We start from the raw sequence: 26,689 nt of genomic DNA, 5'->3' as shown, positions 1-26,689 counted from the left end.
TGATATGCTCAAAGACCGATCTGACAGGAAATAAAATCCACACTGAAGTATGTCTATCATTACTACATTCTATAATAAGTGACAGAAGCTGCAGTTTACAAACACAACATGTACAAAATGTCGCGGGAAGCCCACTCACCTCAATGCACTCTAAACAAAGAGACACCTTATAGGAGCCTCATATAGCAACTATGCTAATAATATAGGACACTTAACCAGGCATAACCACAAGCCTGTTGTCATTTTCATCTGCAAAATAAAATATATCCCTCAGCTGTATATTGAAGTAATTCTGGATGGTATTGCACACACTAACCCACTGTAATTTCCAAAACTGCAAGCAGACATGAGTGGCTGTAAAGTTCCCCCCTAACTATACCAAGCTTACTACATTGTTGCATCATCACCACCAAACCATGTTATCTGCATAAACGAGTTATCACTGCTCACTCCAATATGTAAAGCACAGATTCCATGGAACCAGATGACATTCTGGACTGTGTTCTTCATATGCTGCAACAGTGAGCTACTGCACTAGGCACCATATTTGTTCATGGTCTGAGTACTGCTGCTGTCCACAATGAATGGAATACAGCAGCCATTTCCCACCCACACAATGTAGGATAGGCAACATACAAATGGAATTATACTCACATAACTGCATTCAACATTCGCTTAAGGCAATGGAAACAATATGCATGCATGTCACACAAAAAGGACATAGGTGAATTCCAAAAAGTAGATCTGTTCCAGTTAACTGTTCTCATGGGTAGCTTGTGCCAGCAAAAATTGTAGGAAATCCAAACTGTGAGCAGAGGCATATACAAGGCTGTGCACTCATCCTATCTTGCATTGGCCAGGCTCTTCAATGTGATCCAACATTAGTTCTCATTGAGAAACTAACCAAGGGGAATATTAAACCTTCTGTTAACAGGTGGTTTGCAAATTGGATCACAGACCAACAATGTGCAGTCTAAGTGGGAGACCTCACCTCAAAAAACTGACCTATCACCTGTGTGGTAACAAATGTGTCTGTGCTGTCTCCCCTCTTGTTTGCCATATACATATCATAAGGCTCAATGCAAAGCAGAGGATGTGTGGCAAAACATCTTTGTGCCACTAATGACTGCTGACAAAGCCATGAGTGTTATAACAACTGCACAAACATACATTGCCATACCCTGTATTGATATATGTTCCTGTTTATTTAAATAAAAAACAAAAGTACAGTATTTCCCAATTGTGCATTAATATACCTTGGTACACATGTCAATTGCCAAATGTGTTACACTGTGTGGAGGAAGGTTTTCGGTATGTTACATCTGAGTCAGGCAGGCATTACATCGTCAAAAAATGTATCAGTCTCCTATACTCATCCATCATTAGCCCTATTAAATGTATAAATTCCTCTCTTTGATAGGTATTGTCCCACACATCTACAGGAAGTTGTGACATCAGACATCTCTGAGTAATAAAATATTGGAGAGTCTCCAACATGTCTCTTCTGTGGGCAGAATGAGTTAGCTGTCAGTGTATGCAGTAGCAGATATATAGCTTTGAGCAAGAATATGCAAGCATTACATGGCCATCTTTGATCCAAGTGAGATGAATATGCTGCACATCCTTAAGTCATATGGACCACAGACACCTGCTCCAGGGACCTCAATGTGCAGTATGACATACATAGGATATGCTGGGTAGACACATATATGTCTCAAAGGTTGTCACTCATCTGCATTACAATTCCAATTTATGTCAAGCAGAGCACATCCATTAACCTGTTTGAGCACAGGCTGGCAGACTTGATTTTAACATGTTATCTGCCATGGATCACTTCTGATTCTATGTCGAACATGGATGTAAGAATCATGGGCATGCATTATACATGCCATTGCATATCATATTGTGATGCATTGGCTACAGTTATAAACACCATCAGGACAATACCCTTGTCACAGCCTATTAACCACCACACCTATGGTGATGTGCATGAAAAAGCAAAACATTATAAGTGTATTACTGATCTGAGTTTTGTCTGCAGTGCTGACTTACAATCCAGAGCTCAGAATTCAATGGATTGACTTTGGATGTGCACACATAATTTAGCACTGAACAATCCTGAACAAGAAGGTTAGATATATTAATGAGACACATGTCTTGACTGACTTTGCAAGCCTTACAAAAGCATCAACTAGAAAGCATAGGAATTATTATGCTAACAACTGGCATGACGTCAAGGGGTTTTCAAGAGAGAGAGAATATTGGAACACTTGTATGCTATGACATCTAAGGATACAAATAATACTTTGTTTAAACATTCATTAGCTTGTGTTTTAAGAAGTTCCTTTTTACTGTGGTTAAGGCAGTCCCGCTGGATTTTAGCGGAGGTGACTTCAGGAATAAAGTGGAAGAAAAAGAAACACTGTGGCAAATTAAACTTGGGATGGATACAGCACCTGGCCATAATGAACACGTTAATATTAAATGTTTTTTGAAGGGAAGAAGACTGAAGCTGAATAAAATGGCTTGAATTGATTTATTATTAGATTTTTATATTTATTACTCCTCATTGTTCATTTTTGCATGTGTTTTTAAACTTTGGAATTGATTAAATATGTTCTTAATTGATTGCTTGTTACTATTGGGTGGGTTACAGTACTGGATTTTTGGAGTTGAATTATTCTGATGAAGTCCTTGTTTGGATAAAAGTGGAAATAAAATTTTTTTTACACCAAAGCACTTTTTGGCAGAGGTTTTCATTCTCCATTCTAGTGCTGTATTGGTGGTTTATTTGTTTGTTTTGTGGCTACCATTGTCAGCTGCGGCTGTTTTTTTGTGTTTGTGGACTAACTACAATATAATGGACAGTTACAATTATCATGAATTTAGCACAAATAGACATATGAAATACTTATGAAATGTAGGTAGTCACCATGTGCATCAGACACATATCTTTAGTTTCCCTGAAGCCAAAAGATAGACAACAGGGATTATGTACAGTCATCATTTGCACATGGTGATTTGTGGGGGTGCAGGTGGCCTTGGCTGACATACAAGGTTAGTGAGAGTGTGCGTAAGTCAGTAAGGGCAGCAGCCAACAGGGAAAATGTATGGACTGGGTATGTGTAGGGATACTGGCTGTATTTGGAGATCCTGAGTGTGGGTGCTGGAAGTCAATTTCTGTGTCAGATTCAGCCTCTGCAACCAAAGACTGTGCGCCTCACTTTGGCCACCATCATCATCAGACTGATGAGGCACTGACATCAGGTGGCATAGGGGACACAGAACTACTACCATGTTCACATGCGAGAAAAAAAAAAAACAGCACGGCATTAATACCTGCACTACTACTAAGCTGCAATTTACACTGCTGTCACTACTACAGACAATTAAACCCGACAACCACTTACAGTAAGAAATGTGGACAAAAACTTAAATAGTTGTTGTACAAAGGCTAAAGAATATGGGCAAATGTTACTTAAAATGTTCCTAAAAACATGTACAACTGAAGAAATAACTGGTTTTGCTTCACCATGACATATCTGAAGGGTATGCAGTTTGAATGCGATATGTATGTCATATAATTTAATGTTTGGTGGTATAACACACTTCACAGCAATCTGACATACAATTACTATTACCTTAAATACAGGCCTGCAAGATTATTACCAAACCCTGACATTCTGAAAAACCTGTGCACTGGACAGGTATACAAACAGTACTTAAATACACACACATATATATATATATATATATATATATATATATATATATATATATATATATATATATATATATATATATATATATATATATATATATATATATGGTTTACCTTGAAAATCTTGAAAGGCATCTGTTTGGCTGCTCACAAAATCGAACGTACATGCCGAAATTTTAAATTTTTTGTACTCCAAATGTCAACCCTTGCAATGTCAATACATTACACTTTGTCATTATCGACATTTCCACAGTGACATGAACATCTAGTGACATTCAACTAATGTTTTGCAGGGCAGCAAGCCCCTCTGCATCCCCATACCCCCCTCCATATTATATATACAAACTCCAAGATTGCACTATGGTAAGGAAAAGGGTATATTTCCTGATCCCCACTGTAGTGCGATCTCCAGTCAAAACACTGACCTCAGAAATGTGAATGCACACTGGCTTTTGCTACAGTGGATTTGACCAGTGCTTCATTTGGTGTTATAGAAGCCTGGACATGTACATTCCATCATCCAAATTTCGCATAACTGCCTTTCAAGATTTTCAAGGTAAACTATAGGTTTACTATCAAAATGCTGAAGTTGATTTGGTCGAATCCACACTGATGAAGTCTTGTTCTGAGGTCAAATTCAGGATGAATTTCAACAATGTCGGAATTTGGCATTGTGATTTTCGCGGATGTGGGTCGATGATACCATCAGTCGACTGAGTCAGCTTCAACATTTTGATAGTAAACCAAACTACACACACACACACATATATATATATATATATATATATATATATATATATATATATATGAATATAGAAGGGACAGGTTCCTGACCCAGAGAGTCCCCATACTCTGGAAGACTGCCCATACATGTCAAGCAGAGTGCCTCCTTGGCCCTCTTCAAAAGGAACCTTGATGATTGATCGGGAGATAGGAAATTCACCCCTGGGATCAAGTCAGTCGCCCTGCTAGGTAGGGGTCCAGGGAAGTAAATATTGTGGGAAGAAATATCCAGGGAATTGTTATCGTCAGGCTTGTATAGGCCCCTAGGGCTGATAGCCTAGTACCAACCTATGAACCTATATATATATATATATATATATATATATATATATATATATATATATGGTAGATGTTGGATAACTGTAGTTTCTGGTTGCTTGAGAGTTACTATTAAAAAAGGCCTGACCAATACTATACCCTGTACTACTTAGTTTGACTTGTTCTCAGGTTGAGGAGAGAAGGAATTTATTCCTATCTTCCTTTTTAAAACTCTATAATATATGTTTCTGCAGGGGGAGGGGGCAACAAAGTGCAATGCACGAAAATTGTACTGTAATTCTTTGACACTTTTTGCCGGTTACTTGAGAGTGCCAGTTGTTTCGTTCTGGTTAACTCTGAGAGTTTACTATATATATATATATATATATATATATATATATATATATACATACACATACATCCACATGCGCACACACACACATAGTACAAAAAAAATGTAGTCCATTTACCTACTGCTGTAGCCCTTGCACATTGAATCCCTGAGTGTCCTAGGAAAACTAAAGGGAGACATAATGGCAACAGCACTACACATTTAACTGTAGAACAGGGCTTAATATTTTACTACTCTATATGTACACTCAAATAAATGTTATTGATAATGTGGCTAATATCCTTTACATGAGCATAAATATGCAGCTTTCTGAAATACCCCAAAGCAACACACATACATCTTCACACAACACTATACAGTTATGACAGAATGAAAACATTTTAATGATGGTGTAGCAAGGCATCCATAACATACTGGCATGAGGATGACTGGCACTTGTCCTGTGTGGAGATGTGTGCAGGGAATCATTCTGTGGTAGTTAAAGAACTTGAACACTGCAGCTATATCACTTACATCCCACCAATAAAGCAACCTGCTACACATTAAAACCATTTATAGTATTACAGACTGACTACAAATGTATTCTTCTGATGATCTAACACAACCTACCTGGACACTTATCTTGAGTAGTAGGAGTGGCAACCACGTCAAGGAGATATTGGGTGTTGGACTGCTCGGAGCTTTCCTGAGTGGCAATATTTACCAAGAATTCTTCAATGGTGCTAAGAGGTTCTTCTGCTGTAGGCCCACCACTAGTGACCTCACGATCATGTGCCACTTCAGCTGCACATCTCCTCTGCATGGATCCTGTCAGTAGCTCTATGATGCACTTTCTCATACATGCAACTATCTTCCCACCCTGTTAATATTTCATACAAGGTCATCCCAGAGTTCTGCATGCTCATCCATTCTTGCCTCCATCTTGACAGCAGGACCTCATGGTGTTGTCCGAGTGTTCATTTTTGGCCTCAGAGAATGGGGGTCTCAGTCTTGGGGCATATCATTTACTGAAAAACAAAATAATGATAACACATATAAGGATCACATAAGAACAAGTTGTTATACAGATTATGCAGTAAAGTAAGGCTCCCAATATTCAAAAGTAGATTGAACTGTACAGATTCAACACTGTGTAGTAAATAGCAAGGGTGGTTACAAAACAGAGATAGTAACAAGTGCAGAATATTATTACTGTGCCCTAACCAATATCGAACTATGTCTCCCATGCAACATAACATTCCACTCTAGTTTATTTCGTAGCAGGACTTCATCTTTCCCCAAAAAACCATCACATGACAGATAACAGGGTCAGGAACAATGTTAAGCAAACAATAGGGAAATGTTAAAAGTACAATCAAAGGATCTTTCCATGGAGCATGTGTACATAGTTAGCACACAGCATTATACTTTTTGCCTATCCTACAGCCTCTGTATCTCTCACATTACTACTAAAGAAGGCCATATAATGAGTATACGTCTAGCAAATGCATACAGAGTAACTTTGCTGTAACTGTTATCTATATTCCAGCATAGGCAATATTTAGGTTACAAGATTAATACATACCTGATGGAGTGCAATACTCCTCTGTTGAAATATAGTAAATGTGAAAAAATATGTATCTCAGTTACAATCATGTACTATCACCCACATCAGTTTACCAAACTACTAATTTGCCTTTTTATAATGGAGTACATCAGTATTTGATTCCATGTGTCCTACTCTGTGCTTCAGAGATGCTAATTACAGCATACAGAGCTGAACTGCATGCTAATCAACCAATCCTGCAGAGTTAGTCCACAAGATATAAAAGCATTAATATAGCATTATTATATAAAGCATATCATACTCTATAATTCTTTAAAGAAAAGGGGATGCTAGGACAGTGATGAAATGGAGAGCAAGCAAGGTAGAAAACAAAGTGACAGGAAGGTAAGAATGTGCAGTAGGAAGGAACCATAGCTATCCATTTCTTCAGCAGTAACAACTGGGCACATGTACACATTTTAATCTAAATTTGGACTGTCACCTCCAGAGAGAGAGGGGGTGACAACATAATTGCATTGTGAAGCCAACGGGACTACGTTAGGTTTGTCAAATAGACACATCTGTGAAATGGAGAGCTATGTATGGGACGATAGTTTTTGGAGGGACAGGTGCCTTTTTATTTTTTCTTTACAGGAAAGAGTGGAACGTTGGGGAGGAACATACTGTAGGCAAGTCTGGGGCAGGCAATCGAGAAGGTGAGGAAGCATTTGTAGACAGACAAGATATAAAAGACAAGGAAAGGGTCAGTGAAGGATACAAGAAGGGGGTGAACACCTTGGTTGTGGTGGGTTGGGTGAATCTAGGTCCCATGGACATCAACACTAACAGTGTGACTCAAGTCCTCACCCACTGAACTGTTAGCACTGTCTGTTCCATCACTGTACCAGTGGCTGCAGTTGCTGATGTCTTGGCCTATGGCCTATCTGCCATAAAAGGATGGGCAGCATATTCTCCATCTGGTAAAAGCATGTACCCTTAGTCTGGTGCACAGTCCTATGCACCACATCTGGCAAATTAACACAGGTGATATAGGCATCCTCCCCACCTCTTCTCCTAGGGGGAACACATGCCTGGCTTTTAGGGTAGACCAGAAGTGCTGGGCTTTGTTGTTGCAGCTGGTGGAGCGAGCATAGGCAGATCACCAGGAACAGGCCTACCCTGCTGTGCAGTAGTAATAACATAATGAAAAAACAAGAACCAAAATTAAATAAAACATGAAACAAAATCAAGGATTTTACAATAAGAAAAATATAACAAAAATTCTAAAAACTACTATTCCATAAACCCTATGGTGTACAAATATATGTATAAAACAATTGATAGTTGCATGATGCTAAGTGGCAACCACCTTTTTCTTAAATATTGTCAAAATTCATCACCAAGGCAATTCCACAGTTATTTCCTTACATTACCAATTTATTTGGATACGCTGCAATGTCAAACTATCGTTTAAAAATATGCATTCCCTGGATTAGAATCCAGGACCATCTGCACTGTAGTCCAACACTTAACCCATGTTGCCATGAGGGGAGTGACATCTTCAATGTTGTTTTACTAGTTGTTATGCCTTCCAATGTATGAGTGTAGTGCAGCTCTGCTTAACAGGTTTGCAAGTTGCATAGCATTGTACATGTATATTTATTGAAAGGGTCCTGTTTCTATTTTTATATGTCTAGGTCATGTCTGATGCATGGGTGGTCCTGTTGCACAAACCTGATAAGCGTCTGCAAGCACTGCATCATGCTGTGCAAACATGCAGAGAGACTAAAAAAAAAAAAGAAATAACAGGAAAAATGATGGGAGAAGATTTGTGGACTTCAGATAGTCATTCGGGCTGTATGGATGGACTGCATACTATTTTTCTGGTGTGTGATGTGGGTGGACTGCTGATGTGTACATGGATTCATTGTCCATGCTGTTCTGCAAAGTTTCACTGCCAATGTCACTGGGTTGCACCACACAACCTCATTTTGGTGCGCTGCACATAATGAATATACAGTACATGCTACTGATGGTACTTTGTGTAGAGCCTACACAGAGTGTATCCATGTACATGGCCGCAGAGTTTATTGAATGCTGTGGACACAAGTTAAATCTAAAACCAAATGACATTATCAGTCTGAATTTAAAAATGTAAATATTTGAAATTCTAAACTATAACGTTTCAATAAACCTGGAAAAACTTAAACTTCATGGATATTCAGTAAACACTAAGTTTGCATAAACTTGGTCTTAGATAAATGAAAATGAATAAACTAAATCATATAAAGGAAATTATAACACACAAATAATAAAAAAGAAAAACAGATATTAAAGGTATTCTTGAGGGCTTTAAAATAATAATACAAATAACCTAGATAATGACAATATAGTTGAAACTTTTCTAAGGGAAAATATAAATAAACAAAATAAGTGATCAAATAAAAAATTGATAGACCATTCACTTTAACAGAAATAAGAGATCAAATAAAAAAGTTAGAGAATAATAAGACGCCAGTCTTAGATGGCCTTATATGAGAACTATATAAAATACTACCAGATAATGCAGTTAAAATATTAGATAAAGTCTATAGAGAAATAAAACAACTGTTGATTCCCCCCATCATGGAAATGTTCCCTTATATAGCCTATTTTTAAACAAGATAAGGATCCCACAAAGTGCTCATCATACAGATCCATTTCACTTTCAAATGTGGACCATCAGATGTTCATGTCCATTTTAGCTAACAGAATTAATCTACTTATGTCTAAACCAATTAACAATGAACAAACTGGGTTTATTTTAAATAGACAAGTACATGATAATCTAATAAGAATACATACATTAATAGACTATCCAAATAAAAATATAAAAACTTTCTATCATTAGTCTCTGTTTAGATAAGGCTTTTATAGGTTCATAGGATTATGCTAGACTATTGGCCCGGAGGCCCTTATAAGCCTAGCCAAGAATTCTGCTCATGTTCCCTCAAAGTCAGAACCTGTTTCCTCTGTCCAGCAGGGACACAGGTGGAATCCCAGGGGTATATTTTTGGTTTCCCATCAAGTCTAGGTTTGTCTTAAAGAGGGCTAGAGAGGTACTCTGCTTGACATGGAGAGGGAGTCTATTCCACAGATGCGGGAGTCTTTGGGACACAAATTTATCCTGCCAACAAGTTCTATTAATGTCACAGACCAGGTTAAGGCCTTGCATGCATGTTGCATGAGTTGAGTTTGTCTTACAGGTATGCAGCAGCTCCATCAAGGCTGGGTCTGAAATGTCTTGTATGCCAGATACAGGTCACTTCTGAGCAGTCTGTATGAGACTGAGTAGAGGGACAGGGCTTTTAGCCTATCTGCATAGGATAGGTGTTTGAGACTCTGGATTTTCCTGGTCAGGAACCTCTGTAGTCTCTCCAACTGCTGCATGTGCTTGGCAAGGTACATGCCGAAGGGGGCACTGCACTCAATAATGGGTCTGATAAGGGAAGAGTACATGGATGTTATCACTTTGTTTCTGGATGAAATACCCTTATTTATGAGGTGAGCCATGTAGAAAGCCTTCCATACAACAGAGACAGCATGGTAGTCAAAAGTCAGGTTGCTATCGACCTGGGTGCCACGTCCCTCACAACTGACTGCATGCTTAGTACATTGTTATTAATGTGATAATTAGTGGGGATGACATTTTTCCCAAAGGGGATAATGATGCATTTCTTGGCATTCAATTTGAGGCCAAGCATCTGGCACCAGTCATTAGTTTGGGCAAGGCCCTCTTGGAGGATGTTCACATCACTAGGGGAGTTTAAGACAGCACTCAGCTTGCAGTCATCTGCAAACCTGGACAGCCACAGACCACTGGTTTTGGCTTGCACCTCAGAAAAGTATATCCCAAACAGTAGATGCCCCAAGACTGAACCTTGGGGTACACCGTTTATTACAGGTCTACTACTGGAGGTGGCTTCCCCTACTTTGACAGTTAATTGGTCATACCTGTTTAAAACACAGTGCATAATTTCTCACCTGAGCTAATTGCATTAACTTATAGAAGAACTCTTATGTTAAAATAGGATCTTTTCGTTCTAATTCCTTTAAATTACAAAAAGACACAAAACAAGACTGTCCATTATCACCTTTACTTTTTTGTATTAGCTATAGAACCCTTTGTTAATAGTTGTAGATCCAATAAGAACATTAATGGTATCAAAATAAAAGAAAAAAGTTTAATCTAAAGATTTAACTCTTTGCTGATATTTTACTAACAATAGGAAATGTAAAGAATTCATTAGAACATATAATTAGTCCTATGAGTTAGTTTGAAGAAATCTTGAGCTAAATATTTAATCATAATAAACCAAGTATATTATTAATTAATAAAAATTGTAATATTCATACACAAATATTTTAACTTCAATTGTAATATCAGTCAAATGAAATAACTTGGTATAACCACTATGTCTAATAGTAAAGAAATTATACAAACTTTCAACAGGTTGTTGATAAAACTAAGTCTAGTCACAAACTGGAACAAATTTTTTTCACCATGGAACAATAATTACTGCTTATTAAGATGGTATTCTTCCTAAAACAGTGTTTATCTTACAATCTTTAGTACTATCTCCACCAGAAAAAAAAATTATGACGATAAATAATAGTCTACTTAAAATTTTTTGGCATCCTAATAAACCAAAAGTTTCCTTTGATTGGCAGAGAAAAGGACATAGTCCCACTTAACCTACATCACCAAAATCCACACATGGAAAACACAAAAACATTCACAGAGGCTCTCAATAATAATCTGATCAAGTAATAGAGACCGCCAAAGCAGAAATGCAATCAACCTCCACCCCCCAACATAACCCAAATGACACATAGCCCACAGACTCAGTGTGCCAATAAGCCACAGACCATAAGGCAAACCAACGTACCCAACACACTAACTAGTCATAGGTGACTCTATAGTCAGGCACGCTGATGTCCCACTCACCAGGCTAAACAAGGAGAAAGTTACTGTCAGCTGCCTGTTGGGTGCCAGGATCCGCCACATAACCCACGCACTTAGGTCACTCCACAATAAGTACAAATATGACTCTGTCATTGTCCATGTTGCTGTGAATGACCTGAGACGTACCTCCCTAGAGTACATGAAAAGAGACACGGAAAAGCTCTCCAATCTTGTAGCCCAGGCAGGTATGACCCTAGCCCTGTGTAGCATCCTGCTATCACCCAGAATGATATCACAGTACAAGGACAAAATGATTGACTTAAAATTGGCTAAGCTTCTGGTGTCACTCTAAGGGAATCCAGTATCTGTCTGCCTGGGATGACATGGTCGACAGACCACGATGCTTTGCCAGAGATGGCCTGCACCTGTCGCCCCTGGGATTCCAGATACTGGCTAAAGCTCTTGCCTCCCCTATAGTGCCTTTTTTAGGCAAGGCTCAAGTGACAAACTCACCACCGTAACAGGAACAGGCAAGCAAAAACTGAGAGTAATGCTACTCAATGCTAGAAGTCTAAATCTCAAAATGCACTCACTCGAGGCACTCCTTAAAATGGAGAACATCGATATCTGTGCAGTGACTGAGACCTGGTTGAAGGCTCTAGAGAGCACCCCTGCATTACCAGGCTATAACTCATACCACACGTTTCAGCCATCTAACCTGGACCAGAACACCAAAGGAGGAGAGGAGGAGGTATGTCCATATTCATTAAGGATATCCACACCTCCAGGCTAGTTGCGCAGCATAATGCATCCTAAGTTATCCAAGTGCAACTAACTCTGGGCAAAACTGCAATCCAAATTGTAGCTTGCTACAGATCCCCCACCATGCCCCAGGATTCCCACTCCTCTTTTCTTGATATACTGGAAAATATTAGGGTTTAACTAAACACCCTAATAATGGGCGATTTCAACTACCCCACCATTAACTGGAAAAAACACTCGTGTACCAACTCCTTTGCTCAACTCTTTCTGGAATTCATAAATTCCAATGCCCTGGATCAACTTATCCACACTCCCACCAGGGGCAACAATATCCTAGACCTAGTCATTACCAACATGAGTGACCGGTGTTCCACACCTGAAATCAATTCCTCGTTGGTCAGATCCGACCATAAGCTAATCACCCTAGATATCCGCATCCCACCCCCACCCACCATTAAGGAAACCACGGTACAAAATTTCTCCAAAGTCAACTTCATGCTTCTTAAGACAGAAGTGGTGAACTTCATGACACCCATGCAGATGGACAATATAGTTATGACTGCTGAATCCTACACAAATGCACTCTATAAGCACTTACACGAGTGCATGGATCGTGCTATCCCAAACAGAACCAAGACACTATCCTCCAAAAAAGGAAGCCAATCTGTTGGTCCCCTGCCATAAACAAACTCTACAACAGAAGGAAGAAACTGTTGCAAAAGAGAGTAAAGTCCCATGAGTGGAGGAGCTGCCTGGTCAGCCTCAGTAAGAAGCTGCGATCCCTTATAAGATACTCCAAAGCTAGCTACGAAAACAAAATTGCCACTGATTCTAAGGGCAACCACAAAGCATTATATAGCTATATCAAGAATCTCAATGGCAACACCCAGATCTGCTCTGAGTTACAGCACAACGGCACGAAAATCACAGAACCAACTGATGTTGCCAACATCCTGGCAGAGAGGTTCAGTGCTAACTTTACCCCCCACCCTCTCACCCCCTAAAGGGCCCATATCTATACAGGAAGAATGCAGGGCCCCTGTAATCACATCTATGCAGGTAAAAGCTGCACTCTCTAAAACCAAAAACACAGCATCCATGGGACCGGGCAACATCCCAGGGTGAGTTTTACATGAACTTCAGAACAAAGTGGCTCCCCACCTAAGCACCTTGTTCAATCAAAGTCTCACGTCAGGCTTTGTGCCCATTGAATGGTGCACAGCAACCATTATCCCACTCCACAAAGGGGGAGCCACCACTGATCCTGGGAACTATCGCCCTATTAGCCTGACTAGCCTGGTCTGCAAGGCCATGGAACGTATCATCATGGAACTCATAAACAAAGACATTGGTAACCTCCAAACTCTGGACCCCACCCAGTTTGGGTTTGTGAAAGGCAGATCATGCCTTCTGAACCTGATTGACTTCTTTGAGGCAGTCCACCAAAGCTGTAGACGAGGGTAAGGTGGTTCACACAGCCTATCTTGACCTCACCAAGGCTTCAACACCATCCCCCATTCTAGAATTATAGCTAAACTCACTAAATTAGACATAAATCCCTATGTTACAAGATGGGTTGCCAAATGGCTCACTGACAGAACCCACACTGTAAAAGTTGCAGACTCCAAATCTGACTTCAAACCAGTGACAAGTGGAGTACCACAGGGTTCAGTCCTGGGACCTCTCCTGTTTGGTATCTACTTCTCTGAAGTACAGGCTAACACAGAAGGCCTCTGGCTAATGAAGTTTGTAGATGACTGCAAACTAGGTGCCATAGTCGAGTCCCCAAATGATGTGGACATCCTACAGAAGGGCCTCACTGAGATAGATGCCTGGTGTTAGAGCCATGGCCTCAAGCTCAATGCCAAAAAGTGCATTGTCATCCCCTTTGGTAAAAACTCTGTACCCATGAACTACCACATAAATGGCAGTCTACTTAACGCCGAATGTGTGATAACAGACCTTGGGACCCAGGTGGACAGTAGACTCTCCTTTGATAATCACATCGCCACAGTAGTCAGCAAATCCTTCCATGTAGCACACCTCATCACAAGAGGGTTCTCATCCGGGAAAAAAGAGGTCATTGTTCCCCTCTACTCGACACTCATTAGACCCATTATAGAGTACAACGCCCCTTTTGGAATGCACCTGACAAGACATCTGCAGCAGCAGCTGGAAAGGCCACAGAAGTATCTCACAGAGAGCATTACTGGCCTCAAACAGATGCCCTACACTGACAGTCTCAAAAAACTCCAGCTTTACTCTGTAGCATATCGCCTGCTCCAAGGAGATTTCTGCCTAACATATAAAGCTATGTTAAACCCAGAGCTGTTGGACATGCTACATCTTAAGAAATCCTAATTCCTCTGAGCTACATGGTCTAGGGATCTAAACCTTGTTACCACAATAAAGAGGACATGTTGGAGGGATAGATTCCTATCCCAGAGATTTCCTATACTCTGGAACAAGCTACCCATCTATGTCAAGCAAAGTTCCTCATTAGCACTCTTCAAGAAAAGTCTTGATGAGTGGATAGGAAATAGGAAATACCCCCTGGGGATCACTTCTGTGGCTCTGCTCGACAGGGGTGCAGGAAATTAACATTCTTGGGTGGCGTAAGCCAGGGAACCTTGTTGGCTAGGCTTACTAAGGTCCTTGGGCTGATAGCCTAGTACTTACCTATGAACAGGATTCCCCTGATCATTGGTGTGCTACCGCAACAATTGTAAAAGTTAGTGTTGTGGATAAATTCATCTTATGATTCAAAATGGAAACAAATACATCAAGAAATATTATTAGTATATAATAAATATATCACAACCAGTCATAAGAAAATAGTCCCTAATAGTTTTATCTGATTATTAAAAGATTTTTTGCGTAAATGGAATTACACCCTCTTCTTAAATTCCCTGTTTAAATATAATTTCCTCTTTCCAAAAGTTCACATATTCTAACCATTGTATTAAAGACTTAATATTTTTATGTTTCCAATTGCATATACAAATGATTCCTTATAAACTCATAACATCAATAAAATGCTAGAACTGAAACAACAAAGTAACTTCTTAAATGGTACTGATATATATATATATATATATATATATATATATATATATATATATTACTTGAAAATTTAAGGTTCATATGCAATCAAGATTTTGAGAATTTATTAATTTTACAAATATTTAGAGACTTTGTGAACACAGAGATAAATAAGATATTTAACCTAGATAAGAAATGGTTCCACAAATTATTGGCACTCTTAATAAATATTAATAGTAATGTAATGAAAAATTAATAATATTTGTCCCAAATGTATAGAATTCTTAAGTTAGATTTCACATATTTAGGCAATTCCTATTAGAACTATTCAGCAAAAATAATGAAGAATTTAGAATACAAGAAAATAATAATATAATCAACAGATAAAACCACATCTTCATTATATTGGAATTTTTTCATTCAGAAATTCTTACACAGAGTTTTTGTTACCCTTAACAAAATTACAATTATATATAAATCAAATAGAATTAAACGGGGGAAATGCATACTGAAATAATAGCTGATTGGAAACATATGGCATATGATTGTGAAGTCATCTCTCCTTTTTGGTACGAATTTAATAACTTCATTCAAGCTCTATTGTCAGATGTAATATTTCTAAATCTTTAGTTTTATTTAATGATCCTATTCCTGAGATAATTCCAAAAACCCAAGTGCCTCTTCTTTGGTCTATTTTTGTTATAGCCAGAAAAGTAATTACTAAAAACTGGAAAGTAAAGTTACTCCCTCCAGAGTTGAATTTATTAGTATGGTAAAAATTGTGCGGAGTAGTGAATTTCATTCTATAAAGATGAACATTTCTAATATTCCACATTAAGTTTAAGCTAAGATTTATATTAAAGACTTGCTTGAAAAATATTAATTGTTATGCATAACTTTGATGTATTGATCAGCTGTGTACCCATGTAAATTATTTGTTTGTTTTGTTTTAGAATTGATTTGTGTATCTATTGTTTTAAAACCACGACACCGTAAAACTTCACCGCCAATCATGAGCGGACAGCTTTAGAAAGAAAAAAAAACATACAATTTGCCAGAGATGTTGAATTAGTGAAAAGACAGAATGCTAACTTAAACATGGCAAATGATGTGCATGTGGTAAAATGCTAAGGTAATGGCAAACTTCATAGCAGGCAGAACAGTAATTAGTCTAAGTGAATGCTCAAGAAACAGAGGACGAGGAAGCTTGTCAAACATACAACGTGTGACTGTTACCATAATGAGTCAGAGCACTGTGTTGCACATAGCAGAATGTGTAAACAGCTGGCCATTTTGCTGTCATTTATAAAGCAAAGCCTCAAAAACTGTGAATGAAACTAAAATGAATAGGCAGAATGTTTAACTGGCTAGTTAATATTCCTACTTTTAATAATTTGTTAGTTTTAACACAGGGCAGTGTTGCAATGATATGTGCTAGACAGAGAAAGTTCTCAAAGTGTCCACAGTTGCTTGAAGCATAGACTGAAATCTATAACCCTGCAGGTAAACTGATATGCACAGCTTAGATTTTTTTTTAGCCTTATCAAAGTTGAAGGGGAACAGGTTTGTATGTTGGGTTTTTGTGCTGAATGGTTCATACATAAATAATCTTCTCAACAGAGTAAAGGCATGCAAAATTAACTTAAGTGCAAGAGTAACTGAAGTCAGGGTAGATGTGTATGATAAAGTTGATCTGCTTGACTGTGAACCAGAGCAAATTTAACTAAAACTGAATGCTGCTCTATTTGCCTTAACCATAGCCAGGTGGGTGCCATTTCCTATGTTGTCCAAAGTAGAGGTAGAATCTAAATGAACAAAAAGCCTTAATATTATTGCAAGTGTAATTAAACTGAGAGTTGTCCACCTTATGGTTCTAGAATTAAAAAAAAATAAATGCGAATATACATTATTTAAAAAAAAAGCTTAGTGATACAGTTCTGCATGAGTGGTTTGTACTATCTATTTTAGGAGACACAGCTCCTAAGATTGTTAATACAAAAGTGTTGTTTCTAGTAGTTTCTGACAAGTACCATTAGACAAACAAAAGTTAAAAAATGACAACCTTCATTGCTCAGATGGGAAGGTTCTTTTTTTTAAAGTATGCTATTTGGTATAGCATCAGCACCTGAAGTCATCTAGAGTAAAATGGAAGATTTACTCAAGGATTTAGGTCATGTTGTTATTTATTGCATTCCAACATTTGGTCCATACAAAGTAATGCATGATTAGAGGTTAGAGGTAGTGCAGCAGACAATCAAAAATTTAGGTCTAAAGCTCAAACCAAGGCAAATATTGTTTTAGTAAAAGGGGGCTTCAATAGTTTTGGCACTGCATAAGTACTAGTGGTATCAAACCTGATGCAAGCAAGGTCTGAGAAACATCACAGTTGTAAAATCCATCTTGTGTAACAGAACTGAGACAAGCCATAGGCAAATTTGTACTGGACCTTTACACAATGCTTCAGCTTTTTCAGCAGCATGTAAAAGAAAAAAAATATGCCATGGTCTTACAGACATGCTCACGCCCAAGGATTCAGTAAAGTTAAAGAAATGCTTACAACAACTATGGTGCTAGTATATTAGGATGTTACTAAACATACAATAGTGAGTGCAGACATGCTTACAACAGCTCCAGTTCTAGTGTATTATGTCACCAAACATACAGGGCCGGATTCACGAAACCTCCGTGTAAGACTTAATATACTTACTCGGAGGCTGCAATTAAACGGTATGACGTCAGCATGCCATGCATATTCATGAGGGCATGCTGAATCATACCCTAGGCTAACACGGTCCATGTAGGAAAGTAGGGTGTGTGTCCGAATGCCGAGTACTGCAAAGGGACATGCTCCCAGAAGAGCCAGAGGCCTGAAAGTAAACACCCATGAGCGAGTCCTTAGAAATGTCAAGGAACACAACACCACACATCCCCACAGTCTAAACCCTACTGAAAATGTGTAAAATGTAAAAATAGCAGTTTCATTTTTTTTTTTTATAATTTCAGAAATGTTTGCCCGCATTTGCGCTTGTTTGCATGGGTATGCCCTTCGCTCAGCCACAGTTAGCAGACATTGAAAAGCATATAAGATCTACATATGCAAATTAAGCCAAGTAGCAATAGCGTAGCAGTAGAGACATTGGCGAAAGAGGAGGTAGTCATGGTTCGAGCCCCCACAACATCATTCACCATTTTTATTTAAATAAGTATGAAACAATCCCCTGATATATATATATATATATATATATATAAAAATAAAACTATAATTTAAGTAAAATGTAATGAAATGGGCCATGTATTTGTGAAGAAATCCGACAGAATAATTTATAAAAAAGGGATTATAATTGCCCATAGCTGAGCAATGCTTTAGCAAGCTGAATATGAGTGCCCATATGTGAGCAGAGCTTTAACAAGCTGCATATGAGTGCCCAGAGGTGAGCAGCACTTTAACGAGCTTAATATGAGTGCCCGTAGCTCAGCAGCACTTCACCCAGAGTAATATGAGTGCTCATAGCTAAATAACGCATTACCCAGCGTAAGCCGTTTGTGCGGAGCTGCGCAGTGCGCCAACCAGCTCACCGGCGGGCAACATTGGGCAAGCTGTATCAAAGCCGCCTTTACACAGACACACCTCCTAGCCTGTCTAGACAGTAGTAAAATAAAAAAAGCAATGCCAAGGGTCAAACCCTGGACACTATGCACCACAGTCAAAGTACTGAACCACTAAGCCATGACAGTTGTACTGAGAAATACAGTATTAGCATATATATAGGAATGAATGAAAATAGAACCATGACAAAGCAGGTTTGCTTTAAGCTGATAAATATCCAAAATGGCCAATCACAGATAAGTGCGGGAAAACCGGCATATATAAGCCCCATAGGCGGGAATACACACCATAACTGATTGTGGTACCCATTTGCAGTCAGGATGGCAGGTGCAGGAGAGGGAAATCGCTTTAGAGCACAAAGGTGGGGTGTTGAGGAGTCAAAATATATGGTTTGGCTCCTAGTGCATGATCATGAAGCACAACTCATGCAGGACCAGGTTCAATGGGGAGAATATAAGGCAGAGGCGTGGAACCGGTTGGCACATGATCTCACCAGTGCCACAGGCATTCCGAGGACTGGTGAACAGGTGCGTCACCACCATGCGGACCTGAAGCGACGTAAGGAGGACCAACTGAACCGTTGGATCCAGGCGGCCCGCCAAATGCCCAATGCCCTACTACTGAGTAAGTATCCATGTAATTACATATGTAAGAAATGCTATCCTAGCCTATAGTATGGAGAGGTATGTTCCAATATTCCTTCATTTATATTACAGCTGCAGGTGTTCGTTCTGTGAATCGGCGAGCCTATGCTGATAGGCTGCTGAGGTTGCGCCACCAGGCAGGTTAGTAATTATTTAGCTGGTATTGTTATAGAATATAAGTGAGACAGAATGTAAAAGAGTTCAGTGTTGTAACCCAGTAACAAAGGTGAAATAAGCCTAGAATAAAGATTGTTCTAGTACTGTAAGATTAGTAGAAGAAACGGAAAAACTGCAAGGAACCACCATGATGTAAAATCGATAATTTATTTTAACAAGCGCTTTCACGCACCATCCCGGTGCGCTTCATCAGGTTACAATCAAAAATAAGAACTCCTACACTTATATACAAGATCTTCCATCAATTACTCAATTAACCGCATCAATTAAAACAATCTAATGAAATATTTTTAAAAGGGAAACAGTATCTCATATACTCACGGCATTTTTAAAAATCATATGCGTCATGAAAAACTCTTTCTGTAATATATTATAACTATTAACTGAAAATAATTTAATCAATTTAATCAAAAATAAACCTATTAAAGAGCTATATTAATTTAATTTCCATATTATATTCAGTATATCATAATACTTGACCAAAACATCTATATATGTATACTTGTTTAAATGAGGACAATTATAAAAAGAAAGAATACTTCTGTATACTGATTGTCCTAATGAATCTAGATACATAACAATCATGAATATATCCAATTTCATGTTGGACACACAATGTAGCAAAATATAGTTGTCATATTATATAATTCATATTCAAGTATGATATAAAATGAGAGAAAAATAGTGAAATAAAATGAACGTGCATAATATACAGAGATCCAACAATGACTAAAACGAAATAAATTAATATTACGAAGCCATTGAATATGTAATAGCCTGAATGCAAAAAACATAACCAGGTATGAATAAAATCACCCATTCCCTAATAGAGCCGGTCTAATACTAAGTGTTGTGTTTAAACCAGGTTCTACATGGGCTCTAAAATTTAGTATCCATCTTAACTCGTATAGTTCCAGAGTACCTATTAGGTCACCTTCTCTTTTGTTCTGATGTACCATTTGAATCACTCTATATTTAAACATGTGTTGGGGAAACTGTTGACAATGTTTAGCCAACACATTAGTGATATTTCCCTTCCTAATATCATATACGTGATTATATACACGATCTTTAAACCTTCGTGAAGTCATACCCACATAGTATGCTTCACATGAATCACATGTGGCTAGGTATATGACATTACTTGTATCACAAGTGGCATAAAATGTCGGCTTAAAAGCCATATTTATGCCTGGAACCTCAAACGTCTGAATTGTGGATACATACTTACATATACAACATTTTCTACAAGGGTATGTGCCCTTCTTATATTTTGCTCTAATATCCAGTTGCTGAAATTTCATTTTTTCATTGCATAACAATCTCTTAAGGTTCAAGCTATTGCTAAACCTAAAAACTGGTTTGTCCCCCACTATTTGTAATAAACTGGAATCAAGAAGTAAAATCTTCCAGTTATTCCTTATAATATTCATAATGTGATCCACATCATTCGTATATTTAATGCCAACTGGTAATTTCATCTTATTCCTTCCAAAGTGATAGTTAAGACCCCCTTTTTTCTTGTATACCGGGGTCTCTAATACTGTTGATGTTAGATCATTCACCAGGGTTAGGGGATAACCCCTATCGACGAAGCAGCTTTTTTGAAAATCTACCAGACTCAATATATCCTCTTGTTTACTGCAAAGCCTTGAGATTCTAATCATTTGGCCTTTCACTACATTTCGAAAAATGTAGCGGGGGTGCATGCTATCATAGTGAAGAATGCCATTTCTCCAGCATGGCTTTCTGTATAATGATGTGGTGATTTTGTTGTTATCATCCTTAGTAATGGTGATGTCCAGAAAATTCACAGTATGGATAGAATACTCATAGGTGAATTTTAAAAAAGAGGTGGTTGATTCCATGTATGCTACAAACTCATGCAGCAAATCTTCGTCACCATTCCAAAACAAAAGGATGTCATCCACAAAACGCCTATATAAGATGATATTATTAAACCTTTCATTGCCAAAAATAAATCTCTTTTCCCACTGATAAATGGCCAAATTCGCATAAGCGTTTGCACATGGGGTGCCCATGGCCACTCCCCATGTTTGTGCATATATCTGGTCATGGAATAAAAAGATGTTGTTATTTAATACTACATCCAGCAGGGTACAGACTACCATTTGGTCATTATTGTCCATGGTACCATATTCATGTAGGCATTCTCTTATGGCCTCAACGCCAAAATCATTAGGGATGCTTGTAAACAAGTTTTCAATATCTAAGGTAACCATCAATGTTTCCCTCTGTAGATTTTTACATATTGAATCTTGTCTGAGATCTTGTAACAACCCATAGGAGTCTTTCAAAATTGTGGGAACTAGGTTTAACATTGGGCCTAATTTAGATTGTATAAACACAGAAGCATTCTCTGTCACCCAGTGCCTGCCAGATACTATGGGGCATAAAGGGGGTGGATCTAACCCTTTGTGCATTTTTGGGAGCCCCTTGATTAAAGGAATCAGTGGAGAATCTATTAGTAGAAAATCATACAGGCATTTGTCTATACATCTGCTCATTAGCAAATCATATACAGTATCGTGCACTCCCCTTATTAAAGATTCCACTTGCGATTTATCTATCAACTTGTAAGCTGAGTCATTGCTTAACATTTTATCCATTAGCTCCATATATAAGGAAGTATCCATGGCAACTACCCCTCCACCTTTATCCACTGGTTTGAATACGATCTCTTCATTATCACAAAGTCTCTCAAGACAACGCTTTTGTGCTACATTTAAATTTACATAAATACCTCTATGCTTTTTCTCTTTATAATACAAATAAAAATCATGTTCACATGAGCGCAAAAAGCATTCTACCAAATTAGGCATAGGTGGCATAAACAAACTTTTTCTTTTACAGGCCTGCGATTCATATGCTAACTCATTATTCATAGAGTCTAAAAACAGTACCTTAAGTGATAGCTTCCTCGCGAAAAGGCGAAGTGCTATCAAAGTTTCAGAAAGCTCACTTCCTCTGGAAGGAATGAAAGATAACCCTTTGTTAAGGATGGATTGTTCATCTGAAGTAAATTCTCTGGACGTCAAATTAAAAAAACAAAATGTTCAATTTCTTGTCTTTCTCCTTGGTTCCGGCATTTCTCCCGATAATTTCCTCTTGCCTCTGCCTCTGCTTGTCGAGCGCGCCAGTGCTCTGCTTTTGTATGGGAGCGGGAAGTTTAAAGGTAGAGTGGATGTGTTAAAACCCGTAGCTGTGTTGCCATCTGACTTTGGTCTTGCTCCCAGTCCTTCATTGATTTTTAGGCACTGTTGGTTACATGGAAGGGAAGCGTTGGTTAAAGGAAGTTCTCTGCACATTGTATCGCCCATTTGCTCCTTATTTATGGAGAGTTCATTCATTATATCTACATGAGCTGTTAGCTCTGGCATGCTCATCTGAGAAGCACCTTTTAAATTAACAGGTTCAGATTCATTTTCATTGGCCCTCGGCCATACAAAAATACGGCCCATTTCGAAATCCTGACAATCCCGCTTCAGCTTCTTAAGCTTAATTTGTTCAAGTCTCATACTATATTGTGTTAGCTGCCTAAGCATGTGATTCAATTTAGAAACACAAAGTTCACTTTTATAATTAGTTGTTAAACTTTTGTGCTCACTCTCCACTTTAGCAATCAAGTCCGCTTCTATGGTGGAAAAATACTCTATTAATAAATTGATATACCTGGCTCCAAATTCAATGTTCAGCTGCTGCCACCTTCGCAATAGTTCCGGATGGCTGTCCCCATAGCTTGGCATGCACAGAACTCGCATGCCACGTGGAACCACTTTGAAATGCAAGCAAGCCTCCATGTGCCTTCTCTGCCATATGAGCCGATGGAGTTTGTATAAATCATTTTCTAGAGTTCTTAGTGCCCCATAGAAATCCTGTAGGTTCTCAGTTTCTTGCATTACAACATGCGAGGCATTATTTTTTATATCAAAATTAAGTAGAGGATTATCCTGTTGGTGAAACAAAATGTTCCAGTCATCGGTACCGCTTGTACCTGCCGGATTATAGTCGAGCTCTATGTAAGATTAGATAAGTGATGCAGCCTGGAAAAGAGTGTATTGCAATCCAGTAATAAAGATTAAACAAGTCTCAAATAGAGTTTCCACCTGTATTGTAATATCAGATAACTGCTTCAGCCTGAAAATGAGTGGTAATCAATCAACAAAGGATAGACAAGTGTCGAATACATCCTTGTAAATTCTGCCATATGAAATAAATGAGTCAGCTGGAAAAGATTGTTGTAACCCAGTAATAAATGTAAATAAAGCCTAAAATTAAGTACCATTCTGAAATGTAAATATAAAATAAGTGAGAGAGTGTGAGAAAGACAGTTTGAAGCTACCAAGAAAGCTGTAATAAGTCTGGAATAAAGGTATACTGCAGTCACTACATAATGAAATGATTGAGACAGCCACAACCAAAGAGTGTAATGTCTTAAATAAAGTACAAAACCTGGACTGTGTCCGTCCCACAATTTGGATATGTTGCTGTACCCTTGCATTATGGAGATAGTATGGATGTATGAAATGCTGAACATCCACAGTTGTCTAGACCCATATAAATCAAATGTAGCAGGATGCTGTACCTGAACACAGCCAGATATGAACAAATATGAATAAAAATGGAATGTATATTAATGTAGCAGTAACATCCCCATCACCAACATTCATAAGGTTACATACAGGAAACTGTACTAATACATGTAGGGGATATATATCTGCATCTACTAGGAATGTACAGTATATGTATAGGTAGTGTAAGTTGTCAGTGTAATATTTTTCCACCCTACCTTATTTTCACAAATTTTGCCATTCCACACCAAACTGGGTATGTGTATTCACAATTAATTCCCATGGACATTTGTCCTGTTGGTTCATACATATCTGCATGTACGTTGATGCATGTGCCCTGTTCACATATCCAAACCTGATGGCCTGTTGCCACCAATCAACCCTGCATGTTGTTGGAATGTGCACTGTTGTTCTAAATATGCATGTGTTATGCTTGCTGCTCAATGTTCGGAATTCATGGGTGTTTGGTTAATGGGAATACTGATGCATGCTGTTACAACTAATTTCGAATGGTGTTGTTTGTTACTAACCCAAAATGCCATAAAATACTGCTAAACGTAGGACAACAGGGTAGACGGGTTCCAGCGGATCCACCTCTCCCATCTCAGCTGGCGAGTGCACCTGGCACCAGTGCCCAGGCCGGGACCTCCTCCTCTGGTGGCCCTGCGCCACCTTCGGGTGGAAGTGCTGCAGGGGATGGGGCTCATCCCCCCTCTGCAAGCGTGGCCAGAGGAGAGCCTCCACTCACCCTCCATAGGGTCTGGTCTGTGGTGCATAGTGAGATCAGGCGTTCTGTGACTGATCCCCTACGCCAGCTCGAGGCGAGAGTGGTGCAACTCACAGGTGTGTCTGCCCATCCTATCCAGCCCCTAGCACAGCCCCGGTCTGGGCTGTGAAGGTGCAGTGGTAACTGCCCATGGGTGGGGATCTCAGTTCCACTATTGCCATCTGTGGGCTCATGGGCACGCGATATCCAAACATCCGTCCCCGTCAATTGTGTTTACCCCCCACATGTGTCATACTCCGCCCCTGTATGCATCTTGTTTGTCTTGTCTGTTAACCTCCCCAGCCTACGTCCCCAAATATACCTACTTCCTGTACCCCACATTCCACTCTCACCTGAAAAAAAAAATAAAAAAAGGCACTCTGTTCCCACAAAAGAATTACGCCCCATACATAGCTGCCCAATTCGCACACATGTCCACTGGATATATAAACTGATAATTCTAATTGGCAGTACAAAATATTTTGTTGTCCTCACCCCTCTCTCAGGGGTGGAAGGTTTCAAATTTTACACCAAATTTCAAACATATGCACAGCTGTTGCTGATAAAGAAATGGGCAGCTATGGACCTTCCCTACACCCATCCTGCACATCCCAAGCTGGTTTCCCTACTGTCTTTCCCTTTTGTGCCCCCTTTTTCACCACTTTCCTATTTCCCCATTTTCTTTTCTTTAAAAGAAATTAGCATGGGTCTTAGCGTGAGTAAGCATTTTTAAGCAGTAGTCAGCAGGTGTACGCTTGTGTGCGCTTAGCTAAGCGTCGTGTAAACTCACGCAAACCCACTTACAACTGCTTAAAAGTGCCTTAGTCACTCTGTATGACAAGGCCTGTAGTCTGCTCATCAGCAAAATAAAATACCCATCAGTCTCGAACCCCGGACCTTGGAAACACTAGTCTGCATGAATTACCACTGAGCCACAGCAGATATACAAGAACTTGGTGCTGAAAGAAATATATCATGAAATACAAGGAGTGAATGTAAAGGGAAAATAGGAAGGCCATTACACAAAGCTTGTTCTGTGTATCTTTACTGGCAATTCTTGTGGAAATGCATTACATTAGTGTGAAAAGAGAAACAGCCATGCTAGTAGGTAATAATGTTACAGTAGCACCTTACAAACCCCACACAGTATCAGAGCAGGATAAACACTGCCATATTTGAATAGGTAAGAGGCCAGACCTCCCAATTGTGACTGATTTACAGGGATGTCCATGATTTGCAAACAACTGTTACCTTTGCCCCACTGGCTCCCTGTGAAATGTACTAACAGTAGGCAGAAAGGGGGGAATCCCACGTAATGGTAACTGTCAATAAGTTAAAGTAGACACTACTTGCATGTCAGAAATGGTATAGTAATACATATGCTCAAAATACCCCACAGTCACAACTGCAGAATATCTGAAATATATGTCACAGGTGTATCCCACTGATATGTACCTTTCCCTGAGGCTGGTCAAATATATACCTGAGAGTATCTGAGGCCTGCAAGTGTCAGAA

At 38.9% G+C, this 26,689-nt stretch overlaps 1 long non-coding RNA gene across 1 annotated transcript in view; it reads right to left on the bottom strand.

Annotated features, from left to right (window-relative positions):
- LOC122790290 overlaps window positions 1-26,689 on the bottom strand; it is a 257,089-nt gene that overhangs the window by 20,342 nt on the left and 210,058 nt on the right. The window contains exon 2 of the long non-coding RNA XR_006362981.1: window positions 5,724-6,121. This is a non-coding gene — a long non-coding RNA (uncharacterized LOC122790290). The remainder of the gene's footprint in view (window positions 1-5,723; window positions 6,122-26,689) is intronic.

The sequence above is a fragment of the Protopterus annectens genome, chromosome 16.part0 (assembly GCF_019279795.1).
Source record: "Protopterus annectens isolate FY-2018-M chromosome 16.part0, PAN1.0, whole genome shotgun sequence".
Taxonomy (NCBI): Eukaryota; Metazoa; Chordata; order Ceratodontiformes; family Protopteridae; genus Protopterus; species Protopterus annectens.
This window is presented reverse-complemented; position numbering and strand designations above follow the sequence as displayed.